General features: G+C 42.2%; 1 long non-coding RNA gene across 1 annotated transcript in view; it reads left to right on the forward strand.

The window, feature by feature from the left end:
* LOC116422838 overlaps positions 1-23,071 on the forward strand; it is a 49,295-nt gene that overhangs the window by 5,071 nt on the left and 21,153 nt on the right. The gene's annotated exons all lie outside the window — the stretch shown is intronic.

A 23,071-nucleotide genomic window follows, 5' to 3' on the forward strand; every position in this document is an offset into this window, starting at 1 on the left:
AAATCATGTCATGGGAAGATAGGTGAAAACCTGGGGATTCCAATTGAATAAGAGAAGATATAGGAGATAGGATTGCTTCTTTTTTAAAGCACAGGTAAAAGAATAGCCTGGAGGAGGCATTCTATTTGCTATGTGGACTTGTATCTGTGGAATTGGGTTTTTTCTAGTATGCTGCATTGTACCTCAAAGCAGATCATGAATCCTGTGTGGGACTTTTCTCCCAGAGCGGGTTGATTCTGCGGGGGCTTTGCTGTGGTCTTCTCACGACAATGGAAAGGAAAATACAAATACAGAGAAGTGACAGTTCTTTTTCTTCATATCAGACAAATGCAGAAGTCTGGAAACTGACTCATCTTACCTTTCATCACATCATCTCCATTGGAAGTTGACATAACAGAAGTACTGAATTTGGAGGCAGAAGGGAAATGGGGTTCATTCTACGACTTATTATCTATCTTAATTAAAGCTCGGTATATGGGTTTTAGTGTCTTATCTCTTAGGCCACTTATACTTCTAACACTCTCATATTCGCAGATGCCTTCCAGTCCTGATATTCTATGTTCTAAGACCCTTCTCTTTCTGACATTCTTTATTCTAATATTCCTTTTAGTTCGAACATTCCATGATCTAAGGTCCCTTCTAGCCCTAAAATCCTGTTCTAAAATTCTGCCTTTCCCAACACTAAGATTTTTTGTTCTAAAGCTTCTAGTTCTAATATTTCATGTTCTAAGACTCTTTCCTTTCCAACATTCTCTGTTCTAAAGCTCCATTTCGCTCTAATATTTCATATTCCAAGGTTCCTTCCAGCTCTGATACTCTATGTTCTAAGATGCTTTTTTTCCCTGACATTCTTTGTTTTATAGCTCCTTCTAGCTCTAACATTCTAAGACCCTTTCCTTTCTGACATTCTCTGTTCTAAAGCTCCTTTTGGCTTCCTTGTTCTAAGGCCCCTTTCAGCGCTGATATTCAACGTTCTAAAACTCCTTTCCCCACACATACTCTATTCTAAAGCTCCTTCTAGTTTTAACATTCCCAGCTTTAAGATCCCTTCCAGACCTGATATTCTGTTTCTTAAGATACTTTTTTCTTAACTTTTTTTGAAGCTCCTTTTAGCTCTAAAACTCCACATTCTAAGGTGTCTTCCAGGTCTGATGTTCTATGTTCCAAGATCCTTTTTTCCTGACATCCTTTGTTTTGAAACTCCTTCTAGCTCCAAAATTTCACATTCTAAGGTCCCTTCTAGCCCTGACAGTCTGCCCACACTTTCTATTCTAAAGCTCCTTCTAGCTCTAAAACTCCACATTCTAAGGTCTTTCCAGCTCTAATGTTCTATGTCCCGGGGTCCTTTTCACCTCTGACCCTCTGATCCTAAAATCCTTCCTCAGTGTGTGGAGGAGGGGATTGTACCTTCAGTCCCCCTGTTCTGGGCAAGAGGAGGGGAGTGATGGATGGTTTGAGAGAGGAGTGGAAACCCCATCCCACTCTCCATTATCCCAGGTTCATAATCTGGCTCTCCGCTGACTGTGATGGGCGCTTACCCCCTGAAGCTTCACTCAGGCAGGGAGATTAAATGCCAGTGCTGGGGCTGTCCAACCAAGCAGAGCTGGGGACAGTGTGAGACAAGCTACTGTCTTTAGTGTTCTTCATTTCCATGGTTCCAGGCGAAAAAACGCCACATTTGCATTTAAATAGAGGTTTGGGAAGTCTGTAAATCTCCATTTTCAGAACGAGAAGCCCTAATGGCTGTTTAATCATGTTTAGATGAACCCCCTGGAGCACTGAGAGGTTGCTGCTTCTTAAATCCCGGGAGCCAAGGGGGAGAGAAATGAGTTCAGAGGATCCGAGGCAAAGAGGATCCTTTTTGTGATCATCTGGGCTAATCCTCCCCTTGTACAGATGTGGAAACTGAGGCCCGGAGAGGGCAAGGAGGAGAACCAGGTTTCAAATCTATGAGCTCTGACTTCCAATTCAGATTCTTCTCTTTCCCTCAGCAGCTCCTTTCAAACTCATTAGGGAAAGAATCGTCTCTCTTACCAGAATAGCTTTTTTTGGACAGAACTGAGAGGGAGGGAAGGCCTTGAGTGCTAAGTCAAGTCAACAAGTATTTATTCAGTGCTTATAAATTGGCCCTGCATTGTATAAGCATTGGAATAATAATAACTAATAATAATTAACATTTATATAGCACTTGCGATATTCCCGGCCCTGTGCATTTTATAATTGACCCTCTCCACTACCCTCTGTTATTATTTTACAGATCAGGATATGGAGGCAAAGAAATATTAAGTTTCACACAAACTAGAGAGACCAGATTTGGATTCCGGTCTTCCTGATTCCAGACCTGGTATTCTACCCACTGTTCCACCCAGTTACCTCTAGAAACTGTCTCTAAAAGACATGGATCTGATGTTTGAGGAATATTTCTTTCAACTTTTGAATTCAGAAGGATCACAGGAAAGCTCCTGGTGGATCTGAGCTATTTCTTGTAGCATAGGGACTCAGTTAATGTTTTTGTTTGTTGGTTTGTCTGTTTCTGGATAATATATAACATCAAATTCAGGTCTTATTTTTACTGCTGACATAGACATAATAAAAACAGGAAGCGGGCCAGGCAGGTAGATAACAATGACCTTGCATCCTTTGTTTAGCTTTTTTTCATCATCTAAAATGATTTTCATCCCATGACAGGGAAGGTATGGGAACTTCTAACTCTAAGTCAGATAACTGCCTGGGACAAGAGATTTATTTCATCTCAAGATACAGGAATTAAAAGAAAAAACTTATATGGTATATATATGAATGTTATAGAATATTCATATACTATGTGATAAGAAACGATCAGCAGGATGATTTCAGAGAGGCCTGGGGAGACTGACATGAACTGATGCTGAGTGAAGTGAGTAGAATCAAGAGAACATTGTACACGGCAACAACAAAATTATACAATGATCAAATCTAATGGAGGTGCATCTTTTCAACAGTGAGGTGATTTAGACCAGTTTTAATGATCTTGTGATAGAGAGAGCCATCTGTGTCCAGAGAGAGGACTGTGGGAACTGAGTGTGGATCACAACATAGCATTTTTACTTTTTTTGTTGTAGTTTGCTTGTATTTTGTTTTCTTTCTCATTTTTTCCCATTTTGGTCTGATTTTTCTTGTGCAGCATCATAATTGTGGAAATATATATAGAAGAATTGCACATAAATTGCATTACTTGCCATCTAGGGGAGGGGGTGGGGAGAAGGGAGGAAAAAATTGGAATAAAAGGTTTTGCAAAGGTGAATATTGAAAACTCTAGATATGTTTTGAAAATAAAAAGTTTAAAAAAAGAAAAAAAACAATACTATTCTGTAGATACTCATGTAGAGGTTCTAGTGTCTGGTGTGACTAAGGAACTTCTGACTTCTTTTTTTCAAAGAAAGACTTTTTAGTCTCTATATTCTAGTACATTGGAAATGAAAAAGGTACAAGTGATCCTGAAGAGATACACCCCAGAAGCTGGAAGCAGGGAGCATTGTCTACCATCAGCAAAAAGACCAGTAAAATATGACTCCTTCAGCAAAGAGCAGAGAAGCTTAGGAGAGTGAGAGCTGAAGAATGACATAGCATCCTGAGGAGTAGTAGTAAAGATGTGATGCTTAAGGGGAATAGCAGAAAATTGCACTCAATAGGGAACAGAGAGCAGTTCAATATCACTTTTTAGTGTCAGTGATGATTGTTGCCTTTCCACATATGTGCCTCATTCATTCCCTACATAGAAGCCCTCATGCAAAATTACTGTGCAGATCTGTTCTTTCCACTGATGGTATGAAATCTGTTCAAGGTTTATGGAGTGTAGGGAGAGATATTTTATTTCTATTTTTTTTGCTTTGTTATTTCCTTAAATGACTTTGCATTGAACTGTTTTCTTCTCTGGCTGAAGTGGGGGCTTCTCAGTTATGGTTTTGATGGGATATAGAAGCACATGGTTTCTTGACCCTAGGATAGCTTTTCTTTTCTTTTTTCCCCCTGAGGCAGTTGGCATTAAGTGACTTGCCCAGGGTCATACAGTTAGAAAGTAGTAAGTGTCTGAAGCCAAATTTGAACTCAGGTCCTCCTGACTTCAGGGCTGGTACTCTATCCACTGCACCACCTAGATGCCCCCTAGAATAGCTTTTCTTTCATCCATATGCAAGAAGGAGATGCCAAGATCTTAGAGAAAGATGTGTAAGATTTAGGTAAGTAAAAAAGGATATATATATATTTTTAATTTAATAGCCTTTAATTTACAGGATATATACATGGGTAACTTTACAGCATTAACAATTGCCAAACCTCTTGTTCCAATTTTTTCACCTCTTACCCCCCCCCCTCCCCTAAATGGCAGGATGACCAGTAGATGTTAAATATATTAAAATATAACTTAGATACACAATAAGTATACATGACCAAAACATTATTTTGCTGTACAAAAAGAATCAGACTCTGAATTATTGTACAATTAGCTTGTGAAGGAAATCAAAGATGCAGGTGTGCATAAATATAGGGACTGGGAATTCAATGTAATGGTTTTTAGTCATCTCCCAGAGTTCTTTTTCTGGGTATAGCTAGTTCAGTTCATTACTGCTCCATTAGAAATGATTTGGTTGATCTCGTTGCTGAGGATGGCCTGATCCATCAGGACTGGTCATCATCTAGTATTGTTGTTGAAGTATATAATGATCTCCTGGTCCTGCTCATTTCACTTAGCATCAGTTCGTGTAAGTCTCTCCAGGCCTTTCTGAAATCATCCTGTTGGTCATTTCTTACAGAACAGTAATATTCCATAAAAAAAAGGATATTTTTGATAGGATCACAGGATTTTAGAAACACATAGGATCTTAAGAGAACATCTAGTTCAATAGTGTTAAACTAGAAGACATACATCCCTGCAACCCACATATTGAGTTAGAAAACTACAAATTAACATTTTCTATGTTTTATTATATTTTAATCAATTTTCTTAAATATTTCCAAATTACATTTTAATTCGGTTCAGCCCTGACTCGGGAGTATTGTGGAATACATGCAAGTGGAGTGTTTGACAACTGTGATTGTCCGTCCTTGGAAAGTGAGACCATAAAAGTGGAATTTCTCCTTATCCTGGGTTACCCAGTAGTAAGTAGAAGAAATGAAACTGAAGGCACTGATCCTTAATTCAGGTCTCCTTCTATCATTTGAAAGTCTGAATGAGTATACAGAGGTGAGCTCCTTATCCTGTTCTTTTGGGTTTCTGAGCTTTTCAGACCATCTTCCAGGAAGATTTCTATGTGGGGAACTTTGGAGGATGCTTACCCTGATCATAAAATTGAGTATACTGATAGTCCAGATAGTGAAAGAACGAAAATAAGTCCTAGGTTAAGGTCTAGGAGTGTATTGGGTATGGGAAGGGGTATTCAAATTGTGAGGGAGGGCAATAGAGAGGGCTAGAATAGAGGCGAGTTCTACAATTAACTCCCCTTTTGGCAATCTTTACCATAGATCCCTGATCTGCACAGATTGACCATCTTTATTTGTCCATTTCATCATTCTGTACCCAACTGCTATAGGGTCTTCTGGAGAATGTGAGAGGGAAGTGATCAAATGCTTTCATCAAATAAGGAGATCAGCTTCTGGACAAGTGCTTCCAACACCATGAAGATGGGATGAGTTTTATTTAACCTTTGTCCAAAACTGGCTCACAGTAGGTCCTTAACTCATTTCATCGCCTCTTTAAGAACGTCTAGTGCTGTCTCTCAAGGAAGGCCATTCTGTTTTGGGACAACTCTTATTGTTAGCAAGTTTTTTTTTCTGTCTTCCAGCCTCCTCCATCCATCTTACATGTGTAAAACTAGGGGTTTTTTGGTACTCAAGTGCAAGGTTTTACATTTATCCCTGTCTGTTAGTCTGTCAGCCTAGGAAGGGTATGTGGAAAGTAGTATAAAAAGAAAAATAAAAAGGGTGAAAAAGTTTTAAATGCCAAACATGACTTACTTATTATATTTGATCTTGGAGGTAATAGGGAGCCACTGGAGTTTATTGAAGAGGAGTATGACATGATCAGACCTACATTTTACGGAAATTACTTCAGTAGCTGTGGGAAGGATGGTGTAGAGAAACTTGAGGCAAGGAGACTAATTAGCAAGAGTCTGAGCAAGAGGTGATGAGGGCCTTGTGAGTGAAGAGAAGGGAAAAATGCATAAAGGTTGTAGAGAAAGAAATGACAAGGCTTGACAGCTAATTAGATATATGGGGTGAACACAAAGGAGGACTGAGGAGGGTTTTGAGATTTCGAGCCTGGTGACTAGGAGATGGTGGTGCTTTTGAAGGGCTGGCAGGAAAGATAATGAATTCTGCTTTGGATATGTTGAAATGTTGGCCTCCTACACACCCATTTAGAGCTGCCTAGGAGACACACAGTTCAAGATGTCTGATTGGTACTTAGTGATGTGAGACCGGAGCTTGGGAGAGACCAAGGCTGATAAAGAGATTCAGGAGTAATCAGCACTAAGAGGTTAATTGAATACATGAGATCATCAGGTGAGATAGTGTAGTGTAGAGAATAAAAGGGCCCAGGGCCGAGACTTGGGGGGCACCCAAGATCAGTGGGCAAGCAGTGGGAACAGATCCATTAAAGAGGTTGAGAAGAACCAAGGGAAGGCAATCATGAAAATGGAGAAAGAATCACGAATGGGAGAGGCGATCAATAGAGGATCGAGAAAGACTGAAAAGAGGCAATTTAAAAGATCCTTGATAACTTGGGAGAGAACATTTTCAGTCAAATGAAGAGACTGGAACGCGGATTACAGAGGGTTCAGAAATTATTGAGAGGAGGAGAAGTGGAAGCACTGATTTTAGATTTAGACTAATGTAGCTGTGAAGGAGAGGAGAAATAATGATAGCTGGGGGGAGCATGGCGGGATCTAGTAGGCTTGTTGCTGTTTGTTTTTCTGAATGGAGGAGACAAGGGCATATTTTGTAGGAAGCAAGGAAGGAACCATTAGGGAAGAAATGGACCATTAGATGATAGGGATGATGGGGGTGGGGTGTAGGGATGTCAAAATGGTGGAGGAAATGGGAGTGGAGAAGTCTAGGGAGAAAAGCCATTGACTTGATCACTGGAGACAGTGAAAGAGGAGATGATGGGAAATGAGAAAAGAGGAATGGAAGATCAGGAGGAGGGGGAGAAGAGGCAAATGACCCCAATTTTTTCCTTGAAATATGAGGCAAGGCTCTCATCAGAGAGGATAGAGAGAGATGGTACTTGATGTGCTCTATTCTCTCCTCTTTTATCTATCTTTCTCCACCCAAATCCCAAGCTTTGTTATTGTTGTTGCTGAATTATTTCAATGGGGCCCAACTCTCTGACCTGCTTTGGAATGTACTTAGATACAGGAGTGATCTTCTATTTCTTTCTCCAGTTCATTTTGTAGATGTGGAAATCGAGGCAAACAGGATTAATTAAGTGTCTTGCCCAGGATCACACAACTAGTAAGTGCCTGTGCCTGAAATAAGATTTAAATCCAGATCCTCTTGATTCCAGGGCCAGGGCTCTAACCACTGTGCCATCTGGCTGCCCCCAGCTGCTCTAGCATTGTGTCATCTATAAATTTGATGAGAATGCCTTGTATACTTCCAATCCAAGTCACTTACAGTTCCCCGAGGTACTTTACTAGGGACCTCCTGTCCCACTGACCATGAACCATTTCTAACTATTCTTTGAATCTAGCTATCCAACCAGCTCAGAATCCATTTAATTGTATTGTTATCTAGTTCATATCTCCCTACCTGTATAAGAACAGCGTGACACACAATCTATTGCTCTTTTAAAATCTATATAACCATAGCCACAACCTGCTTCTCAGCTTTGAGTTTAGTAACCTTGTCAAGAAAGAGAAATGAGTCTATTCTGGCAAGATCTGTTCTAATTAAAGTCCTGTTGACTCTTTATTAGCACTGTTTCCCTTTCGAGATGTTCACTCTCTAACCATCTCTTGGATTATCTATTGTAGAATTTTCCCTAGCATTTGAAATCACTGTTCTCTTCTCCCCCCTTTTTAAAAATTAATATATATATATATATATATAATATGTGTATATATATATATATATATATATATATATATATATATTCTGGAATGGGATGTGGATGATAAGACCAAAGGAGAATCAGAAGGTGGTCCAATGAGAGAGCAGTCAATGGAAGAGTCTTCAGGAGGTGGGGTAGTCATTAGTATTTAAAAAATAACCTGTAGAGTTAAGGAAAAGGAGGACTGAGAAAATGCCGTTGGATTTAAGTTAAGAGATTATTCATGTGGATGTGTGTTCAGTGGTTCCGTGGATCAACATGCAGTGATGGCCTAAGAAAGACCACATATGACTCTGTCCAGGAGTATAATGGTTCTAAGAGTAACAGGGAAGTTCCATGTGGCCTTGATGTTAGAATAAGAGACAAGGGGATATGTGGGTGTTCAACACTTGGCAAGGGATAACTCAAGACTGGGGAATCTTCAGGTAAGTTGTATGTCACTCAGGGCAAGGAAGCAAGAGGGCCTCCTTCTAGGAAAAATGGGGAGCCTGGCTGCATCCAGTGACCCGACAAAGGTATTGTGGAGACAACTCCTGGCTTATTTTCCCAGCTATTTGCTGTTCCACTAATTGGGTCTCTATCCTCAAGTCTCTGAAAAGTTGTCACAGGGAAGAAGTATCAGATTTGCTTTGCATGGCCCCAGAGGGCACAACCAAAAGTAATGGTGGATTTAGGCTTAATGCTGAGAAAAAATCTCCTGATAATTAGAGTGATTCAGAAGCTGAGGGGGCTGCCTTATGGTCAGTGAGCTCCCCTTTCATAGAAAACTCTTTAGGCAAAGGCTGCCTGACCATTTCTTGAGTGTGTGATGGAGGAACACCTTGATCAGGTCTGGATTGGACTAGCTCGTCTCTAGGCTCCCTTGTGACTTTGAGATTCTGTGGATCTATAATTCAGGGGCAGGTAGGTGGCTCAGGGGATAGGGTGCAGGGATTGGGGTCAGGAAGATTCATCTTCCTTACCTGAAATCTGGTCTCATTTATTTGCTAGCTGTGTGACCCTGAGCAAGTCACTTAATCCTGCTTACCCCAGTTTCCTCATCTGTCAAATGAACTGAAAAAGGAAACGGCGATGTCTTTGTCAAGAAAAGATCAAATGGGGTCATAAAGAGTTGGACACAACTGAAAATGACTGAATATATGGATAAAATCTTTATCTATAGAGAATCATAGAAACGTGCCATGGCTTTTAGACTTTATTGATATATTTTGTTTTTGTTACCTTGGTTTCCAACTATATCTCTTCTATACCCTACCACGAGAGCTTCCCCCATAACAAAGAATGACAGAAAAAAACCAAGCAGTTGACCAAAATTGACTATTGTGTTAGCTGAGACTGATAGAATCATAGAATGTGAAAACATGAAGAAATTTTATAATGTAGAATGGGGAAACTGAGAGAGTGCTTAGGATAGAAAAGAACATAGAGTGGACCCATGAGGCCCCTTAGAGCCCAGATTATCAGAACTGAGAGAACCTTAGAATCCAGGATGTTAGAGCCAGGAGGGCCCATAGAACCCAGGATGTCAGAGCTGGGAGGGCCCTTAGAACCCAGGATGTCAGAGCTGGGAGGGCCCTTAGAACACAGGAGATCAGACCTGGGAGGGTGGAACTAGGCTTCCTAGATGGGTTCTTGAACATGTCACTTCCTTTTCTAGAAAGGCTTCTCTGCTCAGAACTGGAATGTGAGCAGTCAGGAAATGTCAGGGCTGCGACTCCATTCTAGGTCTCTGATTAGGTGACCCCCTCCACCTTTCACTGCCCCTGCAGTCACTGCTGAGATCCAGCCCAGAAGAGGATTTGAGAATCGTTCCCCGTGTCTGTCACTCCCCCCTGATGGTTTTCTGCTTTCATGGTAGCATGTCAACCTAAGACAAAATAAATTCCTGTGGCTCTGAAAAGCAAGAGGAAGGCATTAGGGGAATGGAAGTTTCCTCCTCCTTTTCTGGGAGTCTGTACCAAGGTGTCATCTTTCCACAACTGTTTTGATTTTCACAACCTCTCTCTCTGTCTCTCTCTCTGTCTCTCTGTCTCTCTCTCTCTCTCTCTCTCTCTCTCTCTCTCTCTCTCCCTCTCCAGGTTTTTCAAAGCTTCAGGTCTTTTCACAGCTCTGGGCCTGCTGTCTCCCTCCCCCTCCTCCATCCCTAGTCCCCCCAGCCCTCCTGGACAAATCTTAGCATGGAGGGTGGCAGAGGATGCTAGGGAGCAAGCATCTGAAGCAGGACCAAACCCAGCTCCCCTGCCCAGCACCATCAACTATAATGAGCTGCCTCCCATTGCTGACATGACTCTCAAAGACTTAAAATGACACTTCTGAAAGTAAGTCAGTGCCCAGCCCTAAGGACCAAGGGAGGGAGAAGACAATTTTTCCAGCTGCTGTCAATAAGAACACAGTACATGGCACAGGAGCAGGTTCTTAAGAAGTACTGAATGATTGACTGACTCATCAGAAGACATTAAATCCAACTACCTCTCCCAACCTATCTTACAGGTTTTAAAACTGGGAAAAAAGAGATTTTAAGTGATTTGCCTAAAATTATACAGATATTTTGTGTCTGAAGCAAGATTTGAACCCTAAAGGCCTTCCCAACTTTGACCTCCTATATTATAAGGGCCCTCCCAGCTCTGACACCCTAGGTTCTAAGGGCCCTCCCAGCTCTGACCTCCTGGATTCTAAGGGCCCTCCCAGCTCTGATCTCCTGGGCTCTAAGGGCCCTCCCAGCTCTGACCTCCTGGATTCTAAGGGCCCGCCCAGCTCCGACCTCCTGGGTTCTAAGGGTCCTCCCAGCTCTGACCTCCTGGTTCTAAGGGCCCTCCCAGCTCTTGCCATTGAAAGGTGTTTCTAGCATGACCTTGTAACTGTATTCACTGGATGAGAGCTAAGCTGTCTACTTGCTATGCTCAACTGGTTATTCTCAATAGAGCCACGATGAGCCTGGGAGAAGTACCACGGACCATTGGAGCATTCTCACAAAGTCTTCTAGGGGCAGTTGTCACAGGTGCAGTCTAGGGCAAGTCAGAGAGCAACCAGTCAGAAACAGTGTAGGCTCGTAAGTAGAGCTCCAAAAAAGTGTGCAAGACATAACTTTTAAGTTTAATCTGCATTGTAAACTTTTCAACCACTACTTTCTTAAATCTAGACAATAAATTGATTTATATTATTTTCTAACTTCTGAGGCATAAATATTCACAATGAAATTGTAACAATGGGGCCTAGTGATCTGGTTTCAAGCTCACTCTGGTACATCCCTGTTCAGAAAACCTGCAGAAAGAACCTTTCTCTAGCTTTCCATGGGGATGGAGCAATGTCCCAGGACTTTGGAAGAGTTCTCAGAGGCCATGGAGCACAGTCTTACCTAAATAGGAATAGTTAAAATGCTGATGATTTGTCTTCAACCTGTTCCAGGTTTTAAGTGTCTGTTAGATTGTAAGGTCCTTATTTAATCCAGTCCCATCTGAATTCATGATCCCATTTAGTGTTTTCTTAACAAGATGCTGCAGTGGTCGGCCATTTCCTTCTCCAGCTCATTTTACAGATGAAGAAACCGAGACAAATAGAGTGAAATGACTTGTGTAGGGTCACACAACTAGTAAGTGTCTGAGGTCAGACTTGAACTCAGAAAGATGAATTTTCTTGATTCCACACCCAGTGCAATGGTGTCACCTTAATTGTTCCCGTAAGGTCCTACTGAAGCATAGAATCTTAGACTTGGAAGGGAGCTCCAGAGTCCAAACCATATGCTAAAAAGAACCTCCCCTAATCCCTCTCTTCCAAATCAAAGTCACCCTGGAAAGTCTTTGGTTAAGTTTTTGCTTAAAGATCTCCTGTGGCAGCTAAATGGTGCAGTGGTTAGAGCACCAGCCCTAAGTCAGGAGGACCTGGGTTCAAATGTGGTCTCAGACACTTAACACTTCCTGGCTGTGTGACCCTAGGGATCATTTAACTCCAATTGCCTTAGAAAAAACCCAACTATTTGAAGACCCCCCAGTGAGGGGTGAAACAGAAACTCTGGATCCAAATCATTCCAGTTACAGAGAACTCTAATTGGTGGGTATTTTTTCCTGACATTGAACCTAAATCTGTTTTTTTTACTCATGAAGCTTCTACTTCTGGGGCCAAACAAAGCAAAGTTAAATGCTCCTTTCTCCACCTTCTTCAAATAACCCTTCAAATTGGTCAATATTTATTGATGAATAAATCAATTAATATTTATTTATTAAGGTAGCCATCATGTGCCCTGGCACTATGTGAAGTGCCGTGGAGGCAAAAGCAAAAGATAGTCTCTGCCCTTAAGGAGCTTACAATCCAAAGGGGGCAGACAACAGGTGAACAAATACATCAAACAAGCTGTATAAGGGATAAATAAGAAATAATTAATGGGGAAGGCCCTGAAATTGAGAGGTGGGGAAGGTTTCCTGTTGAAAGTGGGATTTTAGTTGGAAAATAAAGGAAGCCAGTGAGTTAGGAGTTGGATCAGAGGAGGGAGAACAATCTAGGAATGGGGGACAGCCAGAGAACACTCTTGGAATAGTGAGACAGCTATTCAGTTTTCTCTGATATTTTTTCTCTTGACTCTGTGTCCCTAGTTCCTTCAGCTGATCCTCACATGGCCTGATCATCCTTCTTTACTATTTCATCTCATACATCTTCTATATTCCGGTCAGTCTATTACTCAGTTGGGGTTTACTTGGCAAAGATCCTGGAGTGACTTGCCATTTCCTTCTCCAGATCATTTTACAGAAGAGGAAACTGAGGCAAATTAGGATTAAGTGATTTGCTGAGAATCACATGGCTCATGAGTGTCTGAGGCCAGATTTGAAGTCAGATATTCCCATCTCCAGGTTAGGTGCTTGTTTATCTCCTACACTAGTTTGTCAATGTCCTTCCTAAAATTTAGCACTCAGAATGAAACATAATTCTCTTTCCTTAATACCATGCGATATATATATTTTAAAAACACACATTTTCTTATTGCTTTTTGTCTCTGCATCCCATTCCTTACTATCTGGCCTGATGAAACCTTTTCTTGTGACAAAGAAAACCAATTAATTGAGAACAAAGCAAAAAACAATCCTCCAATACCCCCGTTCCCATCCCAAGCCTTTCTTGAAGTGAGGGAGAAGGGACAATTGTCATCATCCAATCCTTAACCCTTTTACTGCGTTTTTCCCTCGGAGTTCAGCTTCCTTTAGGATGATCTTTAAATTCATGTGAATATTGGGTTGTTTTTGGCTCTGTTTCAGTTCATACAAACCTTCCCAAATTTCTCTGAATTCCCTGCATTTGTCATTCCTTCTCTGCATTCAGTTCACATCCCTTCAAAAAAAATGAGCTTTTTAAAAACTTCCATCAGATTTTCTCTATTGTGTGAGTTAATCTCAAACGCCAAGAGAGAGCCTCTGCTTTTATGTGTTGGGCTAGATAGCAGGGCTTTGGAAGAGAGGCCTGTGCCCCACTTAGGGCTCCGGGCTACAGCTGCAGCCTTCCGGTCCCTCCGCTGCCACCTCCCTGGCTCTGCTGGAAGGTGGCCACGGCCCGGGGGGGGGGGGAATCTCCAGTACAGAACCATCAGTCCCTTTCTCTTAGGGTCCCCCATTGCACCCCCCAGTTAAGAGTCCCCCACGTTTGGCTCTTTGTGTTCTACCCACTTAACTCTGCTGCCCTGACAGAGCCCATGGGGAATTTCTTTCATTTTTCCCCCTGCCTCTCTCTCAAAAAGTAATTAAACTTGTGTTTACCAGAGTGGGCCGCTGTAATCTGTCATTTGCCTATCTTATTCTGTCAAGCTCTGAGTGAGTGGGCCAAAGAGGCCCAGGCTTCCTCCCCTGCTTTGCTTAGCCTGGGACAGGAGATTTGCATAATTACTAAAAAGGGAAGGAGGCAGATAGCCTGGCTTAGGGCCAGAGGATGGTGGGCCGGGGAGCCCAGGGGCCAGATCCGGCCTGGAAGGGCTGGAGGGGAAAGCTTTTCCTCCTTCCCCAACCTCTGACAAAGAGGGACAAGTAGTGAGAGGGAGAAAGCACGCTGGACTCTGGGAACAAGTGAGTTCTGGGTCTGGTTCTAGTGCTTGCTCCCTGCATGATCTCAACTCCTTCTTCTTCTGTTTTGTTTACCCTTAAAAAAATAGGATTTACATAGAACCTTTAGGTGTTTAAGATGTTCTAAGTGTTTTATTTCATTGGATCCTCATGACAAGTGAACCATTATCCCCATTTTACAGATGAAGACAGGTGAGACAGGTTAAGCAATTTATTCAGTCATACAATTTAAACCTTTACATTAAGTCCCTTTTAACTCTGACATTTAATTTTCTGTGGTTCCTCCCAACTCTGATATTCTATGTTCTAAAGGCCCTCCCAACCCTGACATCCTGGGTTCTAAGGCCCCTCCCAGCTCTGACATCCCGGGTTCTAAGGGCCCTCCCAGCTCTGACCTCCTGGGTTCTAAGGGCCCTCCCAGCTCTGACATCCCGGGTTCTAAGGGCCCTCCCAGCTCTGACCTCCTGGGTTCTAAGGGCCCTCCCTGCTCTGACATCCCGGGTTCTAAGGGCCCTCCCAGCTCTGACATCCTGGGTTCTAAGGGCCCTCCCAGCTCTGACATCCTGGGGTCTAAGGGCCCTCCTGGCTCTGACCTCCTGGGGTCTAAGGGCCCTCCCAACTCTGACCTCCTGGGTTCTAAGGTCCTCCTAGTTCTGACATTCTGGGTTCTAAAGTCTTTTCAAGCCGTGATTCTAATATATTTTTGATCCACTAGACATCTTCAACCTCACAACCAGAATGGTAATTGGAGAATTAGGTGACACAATGGATAGAACATGGAACTTGGAATTAGGAACAACTGAGTTCAAATTCTGTCTCTGATATGAGATACATGACTCTCAGCAAATCACATAACCTTTCCCAGCATCAGTTTCTTTGTCTTTAAAATGGGGATTCTAGTGTCCCCAATCTCCTAGGGTTGTTGTAAAGATCAAATGAATCACATGGATAAAGCATTTTGTAAAGTACTATAGATGTTGTTATTATAATTGTTGCATTGTTATCGATGTTGTTGTTAAGACCCCTACCCTAGCCCCCAAATACCCCCTTCTCCCGGGAGGCATTTATCAGGCAACATGCCCACTGTGTGCCCAGCCTGGAAGCCTGGATGGTCACGGCTGCCCCGATGCCTACATTCTCCCGTGGCCCATCAGACCTCCTTCTTCTGACAGCATGGCTGATGGGATTAGGAAGATCAGCCTCCCTGAAGGTGCGATTCAGCCATGCTATGAAACCAGGAATTTTTATATCAAAATGGCCAGGGGATGGAGGGTGGGCAGTATTATGTGTTAGGAAGATGGGAAAAGATGGAACTTGAGTCACCCCCAGTTAAATATTTTTAGTGGGGGTTGGGAGGGGATGGGGGTAGGGGGTAGTTCCTTTCAGAGATGGGTTGAAGTGGATGGCTGCCAAGGTTTTTGCTAACTTTAAAAATCTCTGCTTCTGGGACAGGCGGCTGGCAGGAGATATTTTCAAAGGTCATCTGAACATCCTCCTGTCTCCGTAGGGGCTTTTTTCTAAAGCATTCCAGGTATCTAGGTATCTTTTCAATTTCTAAGTCTGTCTGAACTGGGGTAAAGAGAACGACAAGAAAGAAATAGTCATGTTGGAGTGGAGTTAAGGCAAAAAAAGGCACCAGTTTCCTTCTACCTTGACCTGAAAAACCAGCATTTCTGAAACTTTCTTTTTTTAAAAAACATACTAATTTCTTGTTACAAGCAAGGAAGAGTCAGTGACAATAATGAGAATTGCTGACATAGAAACTGTGCTTTAAGGTTTGCAGAACACTTTACTAAAATAATTTTATTTGATCCTCTCAACAAGCTTGTGAGGAAGACAATATTATCCTTCCCATTTTACAGATGAGGAAACAGAGGCAGGGAGATTAAATGACTTGCCTGGAGTCACAGGGCTAGAAAGTGTATGAGGTATGAGGAGGAAATCCTTCTTGACTCCAAGGAGTCTCTGAGAGGAGACTCTGAGGTCTTTTCCAACTAATTCTGTGAGATTCCCCCCATCATAGAAATCCATAGAACATTTTTACCTGCAAAGTTCTGGTGCCTGATTCCTAACTTGGGGAATCACAGACCCCCAGAAGCTTAGTTTTGGAAGGGACCTTTGAGAGCATCTCTTTGACAGAGGAGCAAATGGGCTTGCTGAAGTCAATAATTCTCCTTTGTTCCTCTTCAGCATATTCTCCTGATTCTCCAGACTTTTTCCCTACCAGGTTTCAACAGCCTTTTCATCCCTTCCACTGCAGACCCTTCCTCTGACTGATCACTTCCTTCCAGAATTTCCATTTTAGGGAAATATCCAGGCTGGCCTTGCTCACTCCTTCTGGTCTCTCCTAGCTCTTCTGCCTCTTCCAAACTTCTCCCTTCTTTTTCCTTTTCCTCTTCCCCCTTTAGATTGTGAGTTCCTCGAGGACAGAGGCTGTCTTTCTTTTTCTTCTTATTTTTCAATAAGAACATATAAATGCTTGTTACTTTAGATCCGTATGCTGCAGAATGGGTCCAGGTTTTGGGACTTGGAGTTAAACCATTCTCCATTGTTCTTCAGTAACTCTGAGTAGTCCTAGTTGGAGCCTCAGGTCAGAGATCATCAAGCTGGAGTCCCTTTCTTCCTCTGCCTTTGCTTTAGAGGAAGATTTCTTTTTTTCTTTTTCTTTTTGACATTTCCCTAAAGTCCCCAAAATGACCACAGCAGCCACAAAGCTACAAAGCATCGAGCACATAATAAAACAGGAGAATTTCATGGTTAAGATCGAGGCATGGAAGCCCTTCCCAGTGGGGAGGATAGATAAATGAGTTAATTTTGAACAAGCCTTCCTGACTTTGGTGGTAGGGGAGAGGAGAACTCTTCCTGCTTATGAAGCACCCCAGAGTTTTTAGGACGAGTGGTTATGCAATGTAAGCATTCCTATTAATATTGTTAATAATTATCTGTCTGGCCCAGGAGAAGAAACCTGGTGGGTGGGGATAAAAACACCTCAGAAAACTATTATTCTGCAGGTTTAAAGTTAAGGATAAATGAGACAGTGAAGATAAAACAGGGTTGGAATCCTAGGTTTTTGATAATAACAAGCTTAACTTCTTTGTGCCTCAGTTTCCTCATATGTAAAATGAAAAAAAATTAGAGTAAATGGACTCTAAGGTTCTTTCAGCTCTAAATCTAGCATCCTATGTTCCTGAATGCGGTACATGAAACATGAGGAGTGTTGTGTGACTCCTAGGGAGGCAAGAGTGGACATTTCTAGTGTCTCTTCCTCCAATCTTTTTCTAAGAGAGACTTCAGTTTCTGTCAGAAGGGGAAGTAGGGGGTTAAGGTCTCCTGAAAGGGAGGAAGTACCACGTCAGAGTTATAGTTATCTGCTCCCTTAAATATTGTTAGTCTAGGTAAGGGATATAGTTTTCCCATTCACACTAAATTTTGATTATTTCTCTAATATGCCTTTCCCATTAGATGCCAGTTTCACAATAAACACATATAGTAAATAGTAAAGAAATTCATTTATCCCAATTGATAGCAAACCAAGTCAAAGCATACACATGAGAATATATACGATGCAGATTTTTTCAAGGGACTCTTCCATTAAAAATGAGAGAACCCAGATTAACTGAGTCCCAGATCCCACCCAAGGGGAAATTTCCCAAAGTCTCTAATATAACAATAGTAACAGGATCAAAATTGTGGAGTCTTTTTCCCCTTCAGCGACATGAAGAGAGCTTGTCATAATCTATTTTCTTTCTCAAAGCTGGAAGCCAGAAAATAACCTGAATAGCCTGAAGAAGAGGCCTCTTTTCTTATTCTCCATAATTCGGTGCACACATGGAGCGCTTATTTCCACTGATGATATATATACATATATATACATGAGTTTATATTTTTACTTGAGTAAAATTAAAAATTTGCAAAAAAATTAATACTGGGATAGTATACAAATTGAATTTTGCGATAAAAATAAGTAAAAATTTTTAATGCAGGAAGTAGTTTAAGTAGAATATCGGTTCCCATACCAATGGGCTTGGGACTTGGGTCACATATATAAATGAAACCATGGAAAGAGCTGAATTTGGAGGGAGAACACCAGGATTCCAAATCCCCAGGCTCTGCTTCTTCCCTATTGTGTGATCCATTTCCCCTCTCTGGGATGGAGTCTCCTCATCTCCAAAAGGTGGGAGGCAGAGGAAGGGGCCAGACTTGATGATGGCCATTTGTGCACGAGAATGTTAGGGGTGTTTAGTTTTTCTGGAGAAAGAGGAGGGGGTTCTCCTAAGGCATGTGCACTCTGTGTATGGATGAGGAAAAAGGGAAACAAAACTCACAGATATTGGGAAGGCGAGGAACTAGGCTGAGGCATTTGAAGGGAACAGAGGTTAAAGTAAAAGATATTTCCATTTAATTAATAGGCTTTTTAGGGACGAAGAAGTCACCCAAGGTTTATCAAGGGATAGCAACAAAGACTTGGACACTGGGGAGTAGACTTTAAAGGAAGAGAAGTGGTTGTTAGATAATGGTGGCAGAGAGAGCTTCTGGAGGCATATTACAGGGGAGCAAGGAATCCGTAAAATGTCCTGGCCTCATGTGTCAGGGGATGTGAGAGAAGCTGATGGGCTTAGAGATGGGCCAAGACCTGTGTGATCTGGAGAAAGTCAGGGAGATCCAGAAGATGGAAGGGATAGGTGAGAGCAGGAGCATTTGTAAACAAGAGAGGAGGGTTTCAGAGGATAATAGGATTGGAGAGGGCCAGAAAGGAAAAGAAAAGAAGGTTGTTGTGAGCTCAAATAAGATAGAGAGACAGACAATAAGTATATAGATAGATTGATGAATGAATGGATGGATAGATAGATAAATGGATGGACAAATGGATGGATACATAGACTGATGGATGGATGAGTGAATGAATGGATGGATGGATAGACAGATAGACTGATGAATAGACAGATGGATGGATGATAAATAGATGGATAGATAGATAAATGGATGGATAGATAGATGATGGATAGATAGATGGCTGAATGGTTGGATAGACAGACTGATAGATGGATGGATAGATAGAAGCACAGATGATAGATGGATATATGAATAGATAAATACATAGATGGATGGATAGATGGATTAACAGACTGATAAATGAATGGATGAATTAATAGATGGATAGATAGATAGATGATAGCTGGATAGCTGGATAAATAGATGGGTGGATAGATGGGTGATAGATAGATAGATGGTGGATAGATACAGACAGACAGTTTGATAGAGGGATAGATGGATAATGCATAGATACATGGAAAGATGGGTGGATGGATGGATAGATAGATGGTGGATAGATACAGACAGTTTGATAGATGGATAATGGATAGATAGATAGATGGATGAATGGATGGATAGACAGACTGATAAATAGGTAGATGGATGGATGGATAGATAGATGAGTGGATGATAGATGCATATATGGATGGATAGATACATGGATGGATGGATGGATAGATGATGATGGATAAATAGATGGTGGATAGATACATACAGACAGATGGATTGATAGATGGATGGATAGCTGGATGGATGGATGAATGCATGGCTGGACAAACTGACAGATAATGTGGATGTAGACCTTTGAATATCATAAACTTCTATGACTGTTGAACATAGCTTGAAAGGCAAAGGGGGGAGGCCCAAGCCAGACCTCAGAGGAGAGTAGAAAGGAGGTACAGTTTCAGAGAATGGCATGGGAATCAGGGACAACGTTTGTAGCTTGGGAGAAGTGCAGAGTGAGGTGGGGGATAGCTGAGGAGGAAGTGAAGAGACAGGAAGATGCTCCTGGACCACAATCCAGACTTAGAGAGCTGAGTAATTGGTCCACAGGGGAGTCTAATATGTCACTCTACATGTGTTAACCACTGACCAAATGGGCCTCAGGCTTTGCTCTAACAGGGGAAAGGAAGACTGCCCTTCCTTGAGCCAAGGAAGAACTCCCATCAGCCTCTTTGTTCATCGGGGAATAGAGCCTGGAGTACCGTGGCCGCCTGCGGAGCGGCTCCATTGCCACAGAGAGGACCAGCCGGAATCCGCTCCGGAGGAGGAGGCAGCCCCCAGTGTCCCTGCACGCACCTGGCTGCCCCTGCCTTCATGGGGTGCATGCGGAAGCGGGTGGCCTCTCCTCCAGCCGGCCTGGCCTGGCTATAAACTGCTGGTGCAGTGCAGAACGGCCCCTTTGCTTTAATATATGCTAATTTGATTTTAATGGGATTCAGATTTCCATCACTAGTGCAGAGTTAGCCATGGTAAGTTATAATCATATCTAATTGGTAATTCTAACATAACAAATTTCCAGGATAAATTATTCGTAGTTAATAGTCCTCTGGGAACAACTAGGGCACGTATATATTTTTTTAAGGAGAAATTGGAAAAAGGGACAAGATGAGGGCAGGATGAGAATGAAACAAAGGCCTTATTTAAAACATGGGCTCATTGAAAGCATCAAATACATGCTCATGGCAACGCTGCTCACCCTGGCACATAATTTGAGATAAGGAAGGTCCATCTGGAAGTATATTTAGCTGTCCAAATAGAATAGAGTGATAGGTCAAGATCCCAGTGTCCGGATACAGAACTCGGGGTCGGTGATGCAGCTGGCAGTGACCTCTCAGTTAGCCAGATCCAGTCCTTGATGATGTTCTGAGCTTGAGACCTCAGGCAGCCTGAGCCCAGCCCAATGCACCAGAGTTCCCTCAGAAAGCTCAGGGGAAACAAACAACGCATGGGGAAGACCCTCAGCCAACAGACTTAGCTGGTTCACACTGCTCTGCTGGGGCAAGATCTTGCCTGATTCTTTTTGCTCTGGTCATCAATAAGCTCCGCACATAATCACAAGCTGAAGACCAGCTTCAGGAAGACCAGCACAGGTCTGAAACTATCTTTGCTTTTGTGAGGTACCTATACGCTGTCTCAGAAGGGAAGAAAAGCTGATGCAGAGAGCTTCATCACTCAATGCTCTGCTAATCAGATACCTCCCCTAAGACTCCCTTTTCTGTTCTTCATCCCCTCCCTGTCATGGGAGATGGGGTGCAACTGGGGTGTGCAAGAGTCTCTTTTTGCTTATCATACTCGGTCAATATTTATGCACTGTCTTCTCCTGTTGTACTGGGAAGAAAACTAAACATGGAGTCCTAGGACTTGGATTCAAATCCTGTTTCTTTCACGTGATTTTAGGCAAATTATTTGAATGCTCTGGGCTTCAGGCTTGTCATCTATAAAAAGAGGGGGATTGGACTAGATGGTTCCAAATGCTCCTTTCAGTTCTGGAGCTATGATTCTGTTGTAAACCGGAGTTCCAACTTTCATGTGCTTAGGACATCCCATCCCATCATTATTCTCTAGGTTAAAGCCTCCCCAGCTCAGATACCTATTCTTCTCTGCTTGAGGAAGGGCTATTAGGACACATTAAAAGGGCTAACAAGCCTACTGGCCACAGGTACCAGGAGAAGAATCCTTTAAGTGGGCAGATGGTTGGCTTTTTACTGACCCTTTGGTTAACAAATATTTATTTTTAAGCAACTTCCAGACACTCTTTTAAGTGTTGGGGGTACAAAAATGGAAACTAAAGAAGTCTCTGCTTTCCAGGAAATTATGATTTTTCTATGCTAAGAAAAGATGTTTGGTTTCCCAGGCTAGCCCATAATTAATCAACTGAAAAAAGATTTAAGTACCTACTATGTGTTAGGTTCTGGGAATATAAGGATAAAAATGAAAAGAAAACTCCTTCCCTTAAAAACCTACATTCTATCCCAAAAAACATCCAAGAGGTAATTATAAAACTTAGCATAATTTTTTAATTATAGCCTATAAGGTTTACAAAATCCCTTCTCCAGACTAACCTTGGAAGGCAAGGAGAGAAAATTTCATTATATTCCATTTTATAGGAGAGGAAATTGAAAGTGGAGAGACTGTGAACTTGTCAGAGAGAAAAATCAAAGTGACTTGCCAAGCTCATACGCTTGCTAAATACGGGAGCCAGAATTCCACCCATGTCTCCCTCATTTCAGGTCTGGTGCTCTTTCTACTGAGTCCTGTTGCCCCAGCATCCAGCTCTGCCATCTCAGCCTTTATTCCTTAATAGGCGTACTTGTTCCTGTTGGGAGAATGGGAACTCCTTGGTCCTTCTTCCCTTATCTCAAAGAGGCCTTCGGAGACTGCTTTCCCTGGCAGGAAGACAAGCTTATTGCTTAGAGTTTAGTCTCTGCTGACAAAAGGGAGGCAGAGAGGCAGAGAACATTTCTGCTACACTGGTCCTTAAGGTACCGACTGAAGCCAAATTGTTCCTTATTTTTACCACTGATGCCATATGTCAAATTAGATTCACTCAGTTTCTCAATTAGAGTGCTGGCTACTGGTCCTGTCTGCTGAATGGGGCCAGATGAGAGTCTGAATGGATCAGTTCGGTCATCCCTCCTCAAACTCTGTAACCAGGGGCAAATCATGAACCTCTCTCAAACCTTGGTTTCCCCATATGTAAAAAGAGAATCACAATGGCACCTGGCCCCCGTTGTTGTGCTTTGCAAACATTAAAGTGATATATAAATGCTAGCTATAATAGTGATGGTGATGATGATGGTGATGGTGGTGATGATGATGATGGTGGTGATGATGATGATGGTGATGATGGTGATGATGATGATGATGATGATGATGGTGATGATGGTGATGATGGTGATGATGATGGTGAGCTCAAGAAAATGAATATGTACTCAGCACAAAGGGTTCTCACCACTTTGGATGTTGTTTCCAATGAGAGAAATCACATTTTATGTATACCTGCTTATCCTGGGGTGACTTGTGTCCAATCCTCCATGAGTTTGCCCCAAAGGAGTCCACTCAACATTATAGAAACCTTTCTCATCTTTTCTGACATTATGAAGACACCAGAGGAGCATTCTAGTCAAACTTT

The sequence above is a fragment of the Sarcophilus harrisii genome, chromosome 3, assembly GCF_902635505.1.
Source record: "Sarcophilus harrisii chromosome 3, mSarHar1.11, whole genome shotgun sequence".
In the NCBI taxonomy this organism is placed as follows: domain Eukaryota; kingdom Metazoa; phylum Chordata; class Mammalia; order Dasyuromorphia; family Dasyuridae; genus Sarcophilus; species Sarcophilus harrisii.